This window comes from Peromyscus californicus, unplaced genomic scaffold, assembly GCF_007827085.1.
Source record: "Peromyscus californicus insignis strain IS unplaced genomic scaffold, ASM782708v3 Scaffold_12__1_contigs__length_115047231, whole genome shotgun sequence".
NCBI classification, from domain to species: domain Eukaryota; kingdom Metazoa; phylum Chordata; class Mammalia; order Rodentia; family Cricetidae; genus Peromyscus; species Peromyscus californicus.
In genome coordinates, this window is record NW_026294413.1 from 2,705,504 (window position 1) to 2,720,469 (window position 14,966).

At 46.4% G+C, this 14,966-nt stretch overlaps 1 protein-coding gene across 1 annotated transcript in view; it reads right to left on the reverse strand.

The window, feature by feature from the left end:
- Positions 1 to 14,966, reverse strand: part of LOC128107024 (putative mitochondrial import inner membrane translocase subunit Tim8 A-B) — a 95,660-nt gene that overhangs the window by 31,880 nt on the left and 48,814 nt on the right. The window lies entirely within an intron of this gene.

A 14,966-nucleotide genomic window follows, 5' to 3' on the forward strand; every position in this document is an offset into this window, starting at 1 on the left:
TGGTGGTGGCGCACACCTTTAATCCCAGCACTCAGGAGGCAGAGGCAGGTGAATCTCTGTGAGTTCGAGGCCAGCCTGGGCTACCAAGTGAGTCCCAGGAAAGGCGCAAAGCTACACAGAGAAACCCTGTCTCGAAAAACAAAAAAACAAAAAAAATCCTCTCTGAAAATTTCTCTTACTCTCTTGCCTCTTCTGCATGCTACATCTCTGTTCTACACCGCCTCATCTTCCTGTCTCCTCCACACAGTCACACGTCTCCACAGTCACACGTCTCCACACAGTCACACGTCTCCACACAGTCACACGTCTCCACACAGTCACACGTCTCCACACAGTCACACGTCTCCACACAGTCACACGTCTCCACACAGCCGCTGCTATGCATCTCACTTACACAGCGTCCTCACCCACAGCCGGATCTCTTCCTGCACACAAATGTATTTCTATATACAGTTACATCTCTTTATAGCTGCATAAGCTCTCTCTTCTACAAAGCTAATCATCTTCTACCCAGCTCCCTCTGCACACATCTTCTGCTCTCACAGCACACACACACACACACACACACACACACACACACACACACACACACACACACACTTTCACCTCTGTAAGATGAATCTTAAAAGGTCTTATTAATAAAAAAAAAAAAAAAAAACTCGGAGCCAGATATTGGGGTAAAAACTGAGAGATCAGAGAAGCAGAAAGAAGCCAGCCAGGTTCTTACCGCCAGAAATCCTCAGCCCAAGAGAGGGCTACTTTCTGTATACTCATGCCTATATCCTTTCTGTGCCCTGCCCTCTTACTTCCTCTCTCTGCCCAGCTACATCACTTTCCTCTTTCCTGCCCAGCTGTCTGTCTGTCTGTACAGACCTCCACACCTCTATGGTTAACTAGTGCTGGGATTAAAGGTGTGTGCTACCCCTCATGGCTCTGTTCCCAGTGTGGCCTTGAACTCACAGAGATCCAGATGGATCTCTGCCTCCTGAAAGCTAGGATTAAAGGTGTGTACTACCACTGCCTGACTTCTATGTTTAATATAGTGGCTGTCTTTTTCCTTTGATCTTCAGGTAAGCTTTATTGGGATGCACAAATAAAATATCACTACAAACCTCTGCCCAGCTCTTTACACAGACATACATCTCAGAATCTCTTTCTGAAAACCTCTTTCTCTCTCTCCTGTCTAGCTACTCATCCTTTCTCCTCAGCTCCCTCTGCACACCCACACATGTTATATAAAGCCACGAGAGTCTGTTAAAGGATCTCAAGAATTTATTAAAATATAAAATGGGGATAATACACTCACTGATACAGAATAAGGAAGACGCAGCTGCTGATCCAGTAGCCGAGTCCTGCTGTCCTGCCCAGGGGAGCTGAGGACCAACCACAAGCTGCACCACCCAAGAGAGTGCTCCACTCCTCTCTCTAACCTCTTAAGGGGTCACATATGCAGACAAAACCATGCCCTGGGGCTTGTACCCCAAAGCCATTGGCTGAATGGAGCGAATTCTCACAATACACACACACATTCACACACTCTCTCATTCTTCCTACTTGCTTCTCAGACAAACTCTGGACAATTATATGTTACATTTTCAGGGTCCGACTCATTCTCATAACACATGATAAGTCACACAGTTTTTCTCAGGCTAGGAAGGTCATGCTGACCCACCAGTGAGTAATGCTTGGCTAAGCATGTAGCTCTAAGTTGGTGAGGGTTCCCAGACAGAAAGTAAACAATTGCCTGAACTTCGAGTCTGCAACATAAACTGAGGCTGGGACTATGTGCAAAAAGTCAATTACTGCAGGGGGTTATGTCTACCAAGGTTGCTTCAGTTCTGACCTTGATTCAGCAACAAACACCTGGAACTTATCTTTGTGTATTCTCTATAGGAGCAGCCAGTCTGTTCTGAATTTGTTCTGAAGTCCAAAATTAGCTGTCTTTGTGACTGAGAATATTGTTACTTTCCTGTATCAGAATTATTATTATTAGAATTACACAGGTTAAGCAGAAATCATCTTCCTGACCATCCACAGCCGTATGTGTGCCCAAAGATGTAAAACACACACCAGTGGGTTGTGGCAAGACTCTCACAGCTCTTCTTTTTAGGGAGGTGAGTGGTGGCCCATGAGAAAGTCACAGACAGAAAAACAACCAGTTTCCATAGACAGTGACCCCACGGATTTTGCCTAGTAGGGCTCCCCAACAGAGTTATTCACCTGAGGGGTCGACTTGTTAAATACTCATTGTCACCTGCTGTATACCCCCACAGCCTCCTGTAGTCTACCCCCTTGAGAAGTTCTGTTTGTATCTCTGTTAAAAAGTCCCATCTATTTCATGTGTATGGATAAAAATGTGTGAACAATGTAGCCACAGTATGCTTGTTTTTTGACTGGTTTTGAATGTCTGAATTTAAGTGTCCTGTGTGTGTGTCTTGCTAATAGCACAGTTATGCTCACTAGTTGCTTGGGCTCAGATTTTGTAATGACAGAAAAAGTTATTTTATGCTGTTCTACCTTATTATAAAGAAAAACAGCTAAGAAATTGGGTATGGTTTAAAATCTGTAAGGCTTGTGACTCAGATAGAAACTGCCCTGAAGAACATCACATGATCTTCCACTACTCTAAGTACAGCCAGCCACATGGGCAGGCGCCATGTAGCTAGAGTTTTCCTGCTTGGCCCACAGTCAGGGCAAATCTCTCTCACCTGCCAGTCCCACAGTCACTCAGACCTGACCAAGTAAACACAGAGACTTATATTGGTTACAAACTGTATGGCCATGGCAGGCTTCTTGCTAACTGTTCTTACAGCTTAAATTAATCCATTTCTATTAATCTATACCTTGCCACATGGCTCGTGGCTTACCGGCATCTTCACATGCTGTTTGTCATCGTGGCGGCTGGCAGTGTCTCCCTGACTCAGCCTTCCACTTCCCAGCTTTATTCTCCTCCTTGTCCCGCCTACACTTCCTGCCTAGCCAATGGCCAATCAGTGTTCTATTTATTGACCAATCAGCAACACATTTGCCATACAGAACATCCCACAGCAGCGCCATTTGGATAAGATCAGAGACAAAGGTCATATGACTTCACCACCATCTTTAGTGAGGGTGACCACATGGTCTGCCATCACCTTACAACGCAGGGGCAGTCGCCATCTTAGCTAAGGTTAAAGAGAGAGTCATATGATTTCACCGCCATCTTTAGTGAGATTGACCACATGGACTGGCCCCAACAGGAGACATTAGGTTGTGGCGAGCCACAAGAATATGATGCAGGGAGTCCAGTTGTATATAATAAGCTGTATCTTGACTGACCAAGGGTCCTTCACGTGGGAAGCCATTTATCACGGAATATTTGGTGTTATTCAGTTTTAATATTCAGCTGCTCCTCATTACAAATTTCTTGTGCTCATAATTCCCACAGAATGTGTATGTGTGAGCATCCTGTAGTGGGTAGCCATTCCAGCTTTGATCTGAAGTTCCAACCCCCACTGAGACTTCGGCAACTGTCACGCCTACAAGGTGGGGCCAAGGGAGGTGCCTGGAGACCTGAGATCTGGATGGGCTGAGCTCTGACTCGTTCCGGGACCTTGGACGGTGAAGGTGGGCCAAGCAGAGCTCCAGAGAACACCGCTGGTCTGCGATACACCTTCCCCAGACCCCGCGACCTACCTATCCCTTAACTTGTAAGTTACGCCATTAAATAAATCTCCTTTTAACTATGTGGAGTGGCCTTAATAATTTCACCAATAGCATCCTGCTCGGGCCAGTACCTGGATAAGGTCACATAGGCTGGGCCTTCTGCCTCTGAGCTCCCTGCTCCCTTTGTAGCACTTGAATTGGGTATCTGCCTTTTGAAAATTTCCCCTTTAGCTATGGCCAGCCCCAAACAAAGCATTGAAGGACTAGCAGGGAACAGAATAGTGGAGACCATACCTTCCTTGCCTTCAGGCCTAGTGGCATTCTAGAGCAATTGACTGAGAACAAAGGAGGTTTTTACATATCTGAGTGGTGTGAAAGATGGAACAGGATTCCTGAGAGACAGAACTGCATGGCCAGAGAAAAGAGAGGAAGACAGAGATTCTGTAGAGGGTAAGGCAGATCTCCTGTAGAGTTTTCTGAGAGCCAGGAGTAAGGAGCTAGGAAGGAGAGATGGAGGATGAAGGAACAGAGGACAAAGATGAGGTCAAAAGCATAGGAGCTTACTAAAACTATGAGGACAGGAAAAACAGGCACAGAGAGGAGCTGAGTGTGAGGACGGAGCTGAAGCTGTGTAGACAGAATTTTGTCACAGAGGAATGGAGTGGACGGACAAAGCGTGGTGTATCTAGATTCGTTCCCCCATCATTGGTAGTGTCTCTTCTGGGCCCCTGGGAAGAATATTATTAAGGCTGGTACATTAATAATATTTGAGATTATGTCTCCAAGTTGCTTTTGTATTAGGATAGATTTCTGAGTGATAATTCCTGTCTTGTCCTAAAAACAAGGTTTATAAAAGGTAGAATTTAAAACAATGCTGGTTTACTGAGGTATTAAAGCTACACCTCCACGCATTCATGTACAGGGATGTATTTTGCTGAACAGCCAGATTTTAAAGCATAAGAGTAAACCCTCAATATTAACTTTAAAAAACACTAAATTTGTTTGCAGTATTAAAACTTGGTTTTGCCTTATGATTATATCTTAGGACCACAACTGAAAATTAGAGACTGAATCTTCTTGCTTTTACCAACATTGGTAAGCTGTAACTAATTGGAAAACTGTATGTCCAGATTTAGCTCATTAGTTAAATAATATTTGTCTAATTCAGATATAACTAACAGATAATTATACCCTGATCCTCAAAATCTTCAGGGATCTGAGAATATGGCATTTTAATAAAAAGTTTCTCATAGAGACATGCCAGCTCCTAGCAGTATCCTGTTCCTCCTCCAAGGAACATGGAAGAACTTCCACCTGGAAGCTTGCTTTAAGTGTGGCAAAGCCAGACATGCAGAAAAAACTGCTTTGCACTTTAAGCCAGTGCCAGGACTCTGTCCAGCCTAGACAGTAGGATACTGGGGGATCAATTGCCTCGTGTTGCCACATCAGGGTTGGTCAGTCTCCCCAGATTCCTACCCCACAGGAAAGTCTGTCAGATCTCCTGAGCTTGGTAGCTGAAGATAGGTACTGCCTCTGGACTTCTGTCCCCAGACAACCACAGAGAACCTGGGACAGTTACCCTGGGTAGCTGGGAATCTGTCTCCCTTCTGCTTATTTATCATTCTCAGATCTGATGGTGTTAGTGACTAGGGTACTAATAGCTTTGCCAGTTTAACAGCCCTCCTGCACCCCAACCCCAAGGCTGCAAGCACCTTGGTAACTCATTAGTTAAGTCACTGTTAAAAGTACAGAGAGGTAGGTGTGCCTCATTCACAGACTTTGTGGTACAAGATAAAACGGTTTCAGATGTAACTTCAGAGGTTCAGAGTTTTAAGACTGATAAATGCAGTTTTGATAAACTGATAAAGCACTGACTACAAACAGTTTTCAAGAGTACTTAAATTTCTGTGGATTTTTAACCCAAAGCCATAGCCTTTTACTATGACATCAAGATGTAAATCTGTTCCAGTTGTTTTACAGACACCTGCAGGTTCCCGCACATGTCCACTCCTCTCCTCGTGCCACGGCCAACACACAGGGGATCCTCCAGATATACCAGCCCCTGCACCAGCTCTGAGGATACCAACCGGGTGAGTACCAACAGTCCTCACTCATGAAAAGTTCCATTATCTCTTAACTCTTATTGACACCTTTACAGGTTGGGTGCACTCCCAACCTCCAGGGAAACCTCCCGTACTCCTTGAACACATCATTCTTCCATCTGGAGTGCCATTTCCCCAAGCTCCTGGGACATCAGTGCTGGTGCCACCTCTCCAGACTCGGGCGTATCTGCTCTTGTGTCCGGCTCATTCATCCTCGCCTCTTCTGGACAACCAGGGCACATTTCTGCTTCGTTCTTTCTGGCAGCCACATCTCTCTTCCTGTGGCTAGCCCTGTACATACGGCCAGTGTTAATAATCTGTTTTTAGTCCTAACAGCTTGCCCTCTCCACCTCCTCAAGAAACAGGTGCCTGAGGTCTCCAGGATGGCAGTTAACCAGATGCTTCTCCACCCACACCTCCTGCTGAGTGTGAGCCCACTGACACCCTGGCTTCCCTCCCCACATCACCCCATGTCCGCAGGAAGCAGCAAAACATGAACCAGCATCCATACACCCAAAGAATCTGGAATGTTCTTGTGGAAGCTCCACCTCAGGCCCCAACACCCATATACCCAAGGAGTCTAGAATGTTCTGGTGGAAGTTCCTCCTCAGCCTCTGGCACCCACATACCCAATAATTCTGGAATGTTCTGGTGGAAGCTCTATCTCAATCTCCATGCCCCATTTCTCTGACCCCAAACCCTACCTCTCAGAAAGCCTACCAAACATGGCTCCTGCCCCAGATGCTCAAGATCACCCCCAGAGGGTATCTGGTCCAAGACTTCCCCATGTGCTTTTCCCTCATGGCTTCTTCTCATCCCCTGGGACCACCCAGGAATGCTCTGCTCAGATTAAACCTGGATGGACTAATTTGGCTGATCTGACTTATTACATTGGCAGCAGCGTTACTCACTACTGGGGGATTTACACTTTTCAGTAGGTATCCCGGATACCTTCCCTTCACAGCTGTAGGCATAGCCTGACTTCTGACTGTCAGGACACCTTCCCTCCAGAGCTTTAACACTTGCAAAGCCAACACACTAACGTCCTCCTCTGAACCCCCTTGAGCTGGCCCCCCACAGTTGAAACCACACCCAGCACCACCGTCTTCCACGCTCCTACTGGGATGCCCATTGAGCAGCACTTTAAGTGCCCAACTCTTTCTAATCCACAGTCCCAAGGTCCTTATTCCTTCAAACAAAACATGGTCAGGCCTGTCACAGGTCCAGTCTATTACCTGTTTGAGCCAGATCAATTACCTTGGGCACATCAAGAACACTGATGTTTCTATTGCTTTTGCATCAAGATTGGACAGAGCTGGAGTAGGTAATGTCCTGTCATTCCTCAAGCAAAGGCAGAGACTTCCTGAAGCCAGGCTTTCTATTAAGCACATGAACACGAAAAGGCTCACACCCAGAAAGCTAGCACTGTTGTTTTCTTCCCTGATGCCCCTTTCCTGGCTGTATTCCCCTCGGTTAGCACTGCTGTATTATTCATTTGAAAGTCACATTCATTTTACAAAGTGCCCTGGGATTGGGATGCCTTTCCAATCCATTTTTGTTTGGATGACTCTGCATCAGTAAAGTTATGCCCCAGAGTGCTAATAAGAACAATTTGCACTGGGTAACAAATACATCAGATTTAGAGGGGCTGAGTCCTGCTGTGACCTTTGGAAAACACCCCGAGCTGTCTATGTGAAGAAAATACAGTCCACACTGAGCAGATGACCTGTCCAGTTCATAGCTATTGGTGTCTGGTATGTTTCCAGAAACAAAGTTGGATTCACTCCAACACTACATCAGGCTGATTTAGGGGCATCAGGACACTGTGATACACATAGACAATGATGGCTGCTACCCTGCAATCCTGTGACTACAGTCTCTCTGTTGTCAGCAGGGTGTGCTGGTACAAGTCTGTAATTCCAGAACTTGGGAACAGGTGAATCGGGAGTTCAAGGTCATCCTAAGTTACATGGCAAATTTAGGGTTACCCTGGGCTACATGAGACCCTGTCTCAAACAATAAAAAGGAAACTCACCTCTGTTCCATTTAAAAACATAAATTTTAGGGTGGAAGAGATAGCTCAGTGCACAGGAATGCTTGCTGTACAACAGAAAGACCTGAATTCAGCCTCCACCCTCCACCCAGACTTGAACAGAAAGTAGCATGGTTGTGTGTGCCTGTAACTCTGGTGTTTCAGGATAGAGTGGAGATGAGAAGATTGCTTGAGCACACCTGTGTTGTAGGGTTCCCACAGAGAAGACCATGAAAACAGTTATGAGTCAACTGAAAGTCTTTATTCCGGCTGGTTGGTGACTACACCTGGGTATTTGGGACTCAAGAGCAGTTTCAAGCCTTTCTTGGGGTCCATACTTAAACAAGAAAACCACATCCTGGTTGAGAAGTCCCCAAGGTCCCCTTCCCACACATGCAAGCTAAGCAGAAAGTTACCAAACCCAAAATGTGCAGTGAGGGAAGACAGTGAGGTCAGGCTGACCCCTGCAGTGAGGAAAGACAGTGAGGTCACACTGACCCCTGCAGTGAGGAAAGACAGTGAGGTCAGGCTGACCCCTGCAGTGAGGAAAGACAGTGAGGTCAGGCTGACCCCTGCAGTGAGGAAAGACAGTAAGGTCACACTGACCACTGCAAAGAGCTTGCATCATACACTTGAGTTGTTCTTAACTTCCCCCCTACAGATAAAGCTCATCTCAGGTACCAATATGGAGTCAGCACAGACAATTTCCAGCCTTCTCACATTTCTCAGTGGTTCTATGGGCAGGAGTCAAGTAGTGGACTCTTGCTGGGGAAAAGGACCGCATCGTCCTTAGGACTGGCAGTTTTACTGAACTGATTCTTTTCAAACATAGCTAGCCATACCATTAAGGGTACAGGGCCAACTGCTAGGGCCAGGAGGAGGAGGATTAAGGGCTAGTGAAGGCAGAGACCAGGGTGGTCCACCAGATGCCAATTATTGGACTCGATGTCTTTTCTTTTCCCTCTCCTTTAGATTATTTCTGTCCACTGCTAGGCTTGGCTTTCCCTGATGTTTCCAGGATGATTAGCACAGAAGTAAGTTTCTCCAAAAGCCATGGAAAGACCTCCATGTTTCATAAAAAGATCTAGCCCGTTTCCATTTTGTAGGACCTACCTCTATGAGGGAGTCAATTTGGCTCTTCAGCACAGAAATACAATTCTCCAAATGGCCAGGTCTAAGTCTGTCTGAGAACTGAGTTCCCTAAAGTTTTAGTTCCCAACAGGGCTGAGATGCCTATGGTAGCCACACTATTCCTGCCCCTACTAGGAGCAGGACCAGAAATGGAGCTCATTTAATCTTCTTTAACATTGAGTCAAAGCCAATATGAGCTCTCCCCTCTCCTCCATTATAAACACATACCTGGGGGATAACATAGACCAGTAAACATAGAATGGGGCTGTGGTTTCCCAGTGAGTGGGAAAGAGGCACATTTAGTCAAAACATTAGTACAAGCAAGTCAGGTAGATTCAGAGGTGTCAAAGAATACATACTCTTGTAGGCTAGCATTTATTTGTTGGATGTTAGAGCAAAGCTTATTATAAGGTGAGGAAAAAAGATTATAATGTGACATGGCATAGATACTGTTTCTCCGTAGGTCTCCTAAAGTAATTTTAAGCTATTTACACTCACAGCTGGTGGAGTCCCCAACCAGAGAGGTTTGGTTGGATTCAATTCCTGTATAGTAAAGTGGCATGTAGATCCACACATAACCAGCAGTCCTGCCCAAATTCTGGGTTCAAAGAGTTTAAAAGGCAATGGACCTTTCATAACATGTCTAGAATGGAAGGAGGGGTTCAGCTGGAATGGGGGTGTCTTAGTCACTGTCCTAATACTGTGAAGCGATACATGGCCAAGGCAACTCTTATGAAAAAAAGCATTTAACTGGGGGCTTGCTTACAGTTTTAGAGGTTTAGTTCATTTTCATCATGGTAGGAATGGCGGCATGTAGGCAGGTAGGGGCTGGCTCAGCAGCTGAGAGCTACATCCTGATCCATAGGCAGAGAGAGAGAGAGAGACAGAGAGACAGAGAGAGAGACAGAGACAGAGAGACAGACAGACAGACAGAGAGACAGAAACATAGGCAGAGAGAGAAAGAGACAGACACTGGGCCTAGCTCGGGCTTTTGAAACCTCAAACTCCACTACCAGTGACACACTTCCTCCAACAAGGACACACCTCCTAATCCTTCAAAGAGTTCCACTCCCTGGTGACTAAGCATTCAGTTATGAGCCTGTAAGGGCCACTCTTACTCAAACCACCAAAAGGGGTGTGAGTCTAGGCTCTCCAGTGGTCAGGTGTGCAAAGTGGGACAGGGTCTCTAGAGCTTTGGTCCCCTTTGGGGATTGGGAAGAATACACCAGAATGGGTCCAATGGAAGCTGCCCTCTTGGATGGGTATTTTCTCTGGAAAGCAAATGAATCCCCTGGGTTTCTTCTAATGGTGTAAAGCCAGATTTTCCCTGTGACTCATTGGTGGGTGCCTCTCCTGGTTCAAGCCTTGACCTCAATAATCATGAGGGTTACAACCTCCAGTATTACAGATTGAAGGGAGTTTCTCCCTTTCTATCTGGATATAGGGGTCTTTATGTGTCCAGGATGATTGTTTCATAACCCTAATGATTATTACCATTTCCTTGACAGGAGGATGGACTATTTGGAGGGCAAGCATAGAACTGAAAGTTTTGAAGCTCCCTCTTTGGGTCAAAAGAGCCATAACTCACCCTCTTAGACCCCCATTTTTGTCCTAGCTCCCTAGGAGGCAGGGTCATGAGGGCACAAGGTCCAAAGGTTGAAGAGCATCTTTCAATTTTCTGTCTTTCTCGGTTCCCAAGTCCAGATTTCCTATCTATGGGGGTTATAGGCCCATCTCCTAGGGAGGAAGAAAGGAAATATGGGGCTGGAGAGATGGATCAGAGGTTAAGAGCACTGACTGCTCTTCCAAAGGTCCTGAGTTCAATTCCCAGCAACCACATGGTGGCTCACAACCCTCTATAATGAGATCTAGCACCCTCTTCTGGTATGCAGGCAGGATACTGTATGAATAATAAATAAATCTTTAAAAAAAAAAAAAGAAAGGAAATATGATACCCAAATTTAAGGACCTGGGTCAACCTTATCTTTAGGGGATCAGAGGTTCTGGGTGGCAGTGCATCAGTTACTGTCATCTTCTGTGGTCTCCTTTAGTTGGGTGTGATGAATCCGAGGAATGATGGCAGCCTGCTTTGACAACATTTGGGGTGGTGAGGATGACTGGGTAGGGTCCCTTCCAAACAGGTTTCAGGGTCCGGACAGGGATTCTCACTATCCTAACTAAGTCTCCTGGTTGGGACCAGTGAGTGGGAGGAGGTTATCTACATATCAAAGCAGGGTGCTTTATGGATACTTCTGTCTAAATTCCAAGAGATCTGTGCTCAGGGCTTCATCAAACAATGCTGGTGATTTTTTCAACACTTGTGACAACCGAGTCCATTTTAGTTGACAGGCATATCTAGCCTCTGAGTTGGTCCATTCAAAAGCAAATATGGGTTGGCTGGCTGGGTCCAACAGAAGGCAGAAGAAAGCATCCTTTAGATCTAGAACAGCACAGCTCTTCCTTTCTAGGGGCAACAAGCTCAGGGCTGTAAGGGCTCAGTACTTTGGGGTGGATGGTTTTCACCCTTTTGTTGACCTCCCTTACCTCCTGTGGGTTTCAGTACAGGGGCAAGGGAGTGTTCCATGAGGAGTGGCAGGGAATGAGAATTCCTGCCTCCCTCAATGGGTCTAGATGTTTGGCAATAAATTCCTTGCTTGGACTTCTAGCCCATGGAGTATTGTTTAACTCCTACTGGTGTAGCAAACTTTAGTAACTGAATTATGATGGGTGGCTGGTGTGCTGTTAAGCCTCATGGGTTCCTTCTGCCCAAACATCAGGGTACTTTAAGTTCCTATAGGTAGCCTGAGGGTAGCTCCTCCTTCCCGTGGCTGAGTCATGTAAGAGGTACTCCTCAGATAGAGGACAAGTGACCAGAATGTTGGCATGGGCTTGGCCAGAGTTAGACTAGCCGAGTTCTCTTCAAAAGAGACAGTGGCTCTGAGTTTTCGTAATAAGTCCCTCCCAATTCATGTGTATGGGCAGTCTGGCAGAACCAGGTAAGAGGATTTACATTACCAATCCTAAACCCACAGTCCGGGAGGTTATCCCCAGAAATGGGCAGTTTGGCCTGTCTCTCCTTCAACTCCTATTGTCTTGGAAGTGAGGGGTCCAAGAGATTCTGTCAAACAGAGTGGGCTGCCCCAGTATCTATCAGGAGTTAACAGGTTTGCCCCTTCTTGCTGCCATCCTGGGCTCTCAGGGGCGGAGCTGGATGGAGTCCTGGCCTGATCAACTCCCGTTAGCTGGGGGATGGGCACCTTTTGTTTTCTTTCTCTTTTCTACTAGGACATTCCTTCTTCCAGGGACCCTTCTGCTTACAATAGGCAGACTGGTCTATTTTCCAAACACTTTCCTTCCTGTTCTCCTGGCCAGTTTCCCGTTTTCTCTCTTGATGCCACACGGCAGCTTCTTTCCTTTCTGGGTGGCAGAGTCAGCGGCCTCGGCGGCACTGGCGGAGACTGGTCAGAAAGGCTTTCCCCAGGCCCCAGAACATCCCAGGGTGCACACTTCCAGAAATCCTCTCCAGCCAGTGCACTCTTTCCTGATCCTGGGGGGTCCCTCGGCCCCTAAGTGTCAGGGTCCATTCTGGGAATCTCCCTGGGGCCTCCACAATGTTGTGGGGCCCCTCTCAGAGAAGACTGCTTGGATACAGTTTATGAGCCACTAAAAGTCTTTATTCCAGCCGGCTGGCGACTGCACTGGGTATTTGGGGCCCAAGTGCAGTCCCAGGCCTTCTCATGGTCCATACTGAAGCAAGAAAGCCGAACCCTGCCATAAAGACCCTAAGGTCCCCTTACTGCAGCTGTAAGCTAGGCAGATATGTCAAAACATGTAGTTAGCAAAGACAGCGAGGTCGGGCAGACCACTGCAAAGGGCCTATAGCACATCCTTGAGTTGTTTTTCTTCATTCCCCACTTACAAGACAAAACTCATCTGAGGTATCACAACGGTCACCACAGTCAACCTGCAGTTCTCATCACAACTGTTTGCTGCCTAGCTGAAAAAAATTATATGAGTGAGGTCCAGGCTTAGCGAGGGACTAAAGGGAGGAGATGAAGGACAGCAGAGGGGAACACCCAGTGTCCTCCTTTGGTCTCCATACACATGCACATAGGGACACACACATAAACAGTTCTGTTTAAGTAAAATGTAAATAAAACACCATTTAAAACAGCTGGGCTGGTGAGATGGCTCAGAGGGTAAGGGCACCTACTGCCAGGTCTACGGACCTGAGTTCTATCCCTGGGATCCACACAGTAGAAAGAGAGAACCAATTCCTCTGCCCTCTACATGTGTGCCATGTCATGCACACGTACACATGCATATACAAACTAAATAAAATATAATCCATTTTTAAATCTGGTGATTTTTGTTTCTGCTATAATAAGAAGCATGCAACCATCACCATGATCTGGTCTACGTACATCTCCATTGCTCTCAACAGATGGTCCCTTTGCCCATTATCAGTCCCGGCCTGGCCCACTCCAATTCTGGGCAACCAGTGTCAGAGTGACTGGATTCAGGGATAGGGTACAGCACATAATACTCCTGCTGCTCTAAGGATGGACCCAGGATCCCCTACTCCTGCAAGACAGCCAAACTGCCACAGACATCAGCACACCTATAATGTACTCAGGCCCTTTTCAGTAGGGGTGGAGCCAGAGCTGAATGCCAAACCCCATAAGCCTATATAAAGCACATTACTATACCCCAAGTGTAGGCTACTCATTTAAAATTTTATTATTGTTTGTGTATGTGTGTGTGCGCGCACATGCGTGTGTGTTCAGGTGCACTTGCTTATGATGCACACGTGAAGTGTACACTGAGTGTCTTCTGTCACTCTCTACCATGTTTTTTGAGACAGGGTCTTTCACTGAACCTGGAGCTATTTCAGCTACACTGACTGGCCAGTGAGCCCCTGGGACCAGCCTGTCCCTCCTCAGTGCTGGGGTCACAGGTGCCCTGCTACTCTCTGCACTTGGCTTTTACACGGGAGCTGGAGACGCAAACTCAGGTCCTCATGCGTGGGTAGCCAGCATTTTACCCATGGAATCATCACCCAGCCCTGTTCTTTGTATATCTGGTTACTTCCTCCTGTCCTATAGAACTTAAAAATCACAAGTAGCGCCAGGCGGTGGTGGCACACGCCTTTAATCCCAGCATTCGGGAGGCAGAGTCAGATGGACCTCTGTGAGTTCAAGGCCAGCCTGGTCTACACAGCGAGATCCAGGAAAGGCACCGAAACTACACAGAGAAACCCTGTCTCAAAAAACAAACAAACAAAAAAGACAAAGACCATTACAAGTAGCTCCAGCTGTAGGATATGGTTTAAAACAACTCCAGTACCAGATGTTCATGTGCACATTCGAAAAAATGGTAGGAAATAGTTCAACATATAAAAAAGGATATCAGGTGAAGGTGATTCCACATTTGGATCACAGTACCTATATCAATATTCTAAAGTAACCTGAATTCAGAGGATATTTCTGGATCTGTAGTGAAGTACGGTAAAAAAGCAGTATGAACTTCCACACTTTGCACAGGTCCTCTAGTGCCCTCTTCTGATCTAATGTGGTAATGCATGCAAGACTGAAGTTGATGGGCCCCCTTGGGTTTTGTGAGGGTCCCCTCCCAAAAGGCCACACCCATGTTAAAGATTCTGCAGGCTGAGGACTGATCAGAACTTCAGATTGTGGAGAGCTGGAACGTTGCAAAGTTATCTTGGACTGTCTTTAGCCTCCTTAACTGCTATCCATTTGCAGACCTGTCTGACCTGACATTCTTTAGACTATTAAGTGAAACCTTTGGGATGTATGAACAGACCACTAGGCTACACCAACCCAAAGGTTAAAAATGTCCTGAAAGAGCATGCCACACTCCCTTTAGCATGACATGAGACCCACAGCAGAGATGTCCCCATTTTGCTGTAACCCATTTACCCAATGTCTCCACCCATGGATTTGAAAAGTGCTTTAAATGGGATTTTCTGTACTTGAAAAACATGAAACGGTTGTCATGTTTGAGGCAACCTGGATCCATCGTTACAACCTTAGTCA